A 1187-nucleotide genomic window follows, 5' to 3' on the forward strand; every position below is an offset into this window, starting at 1 on the left:
ATTTCCGGTGAACGGAAACTCGGTTTTGGTTGAGACTTGAAGGGTTTGAAAGCACTTGACGAGTTGAATCTTTTCTGAGTAGTGTCGTCATCGGAAACGGTAAAACATCGCCGGAAAATCACCGAGAACCGTCGGAGAAAAACTTAGATCTAGGGTGATTTAGGCCGATTTAGGCCAAAATAACTTCGGATTTGGATTGCTTGATTGGTTTTACATAGGAAACATAAAAAAATTAAATGATTCCGTGATGTATGACGATCGCCGACCACCGGCCACCGACCACCGCCACCGGCCACCGTCGTCGGAAAATTTTCCGGTGACATGGGTTGAACCGTTTCAATCCCGTGATTTCAAATCCGAAATCCGTTTTATAAAATTCAAAGTACTTAGAGATATTCGAACGATTTAAAATAAGACAGTTTAACCGTAAGACTTACCATTCGATTAACGTTTTTTTTTCGGTAGTAAATATTTTTGAAAAATAATTTGTTGATTAAGATTATTATATGATAATTAATTATAGGTGAAGAAAATCTCGAGGTTATTGAACCCGGGATCGAGGATTAGAGCGAATCTTTCAGAGTTCATCGTTTAGACCAAGGTGAAGGAACTCGACAGAACTCCTCTTTCTTCTATTCGCTTAGACATGATGATAGGGAACATAGATATCATGCGGTTAGGACTTTAGGCTAGACGCCTTAAATTTCTTGCGGATTCATGATGTATGTTGATTGATGATTGATGAATGATGATTAATGATTGATAATCGATGATTGATGAATAATGCATGATTATTGATGATTGATAAATTTCTGTTGAGTGATTATGGCTTATGACGTACATGTTATGTGATGACGTTTCTTAATAGATTATTAGACCGTTAGAATGAGTTGAACTTTTGATATTAAATAAACTTTGGCATGATGTTTGGAAAGATGAGAGAAGTAAAGAATTGAGTTAGGGACTAGGATGTGACCTCAGACTGTGTTAAAAATATTTTAAAAGTGAGTTTTGAGACCATGGTACGGTGGCGATCCGTATGTGATGGTATGATAACAACCCCGGCATGGCAGCGATCCATGTGGAGTGATAACCCCGACTACGGCGGCGATCCGTATAGGGTTATTGCTATTGGTTGAGTTTTGAGGTCATGGTACGGCGGCGATCCGTATGTGATGGCATAACGA

General features: G+C 38.9%; 1 long non-coding RNA gene across 2 annotated transcripts in view; it reads left to right on the forward strand.

The window, feature by feature from the left end:
• The first annotated feature begins 404 nt into the window (after positions 1-404).
• The window catches only part of LOC104804660, a 9171-nt gene continuing 8388 nt past the window's right edge, over positions 405-1187 (forward strand). For both annotated transcript variants that reach the window (XR_770372.1, XR_770373.1), the window contains exon 1: positions 405-601. This is a non-coding gene — a long non-coding RNA (uncharacterized LOC104804660). The remainder of the gene's footprint in view (positions 602-1187) is intronic.

Source organism: Tarenaya hassleriana, unplaced genomic scaffold (genome assembly GCF_000463585.1).
Source record: "Tarenaya hassleriana unplaced genomic scaffold, ASM46358v1 Cleome91, whole genome shotgun sequence".
Classification (NCBI taxonomy): domain Eukaryota; kingdom Viridiplantae; phylum Streptophyta; class Magnoliopsida; order Brassicales; family Cleomaceae; genus Tarenaya; species Tarenaya hassleriana.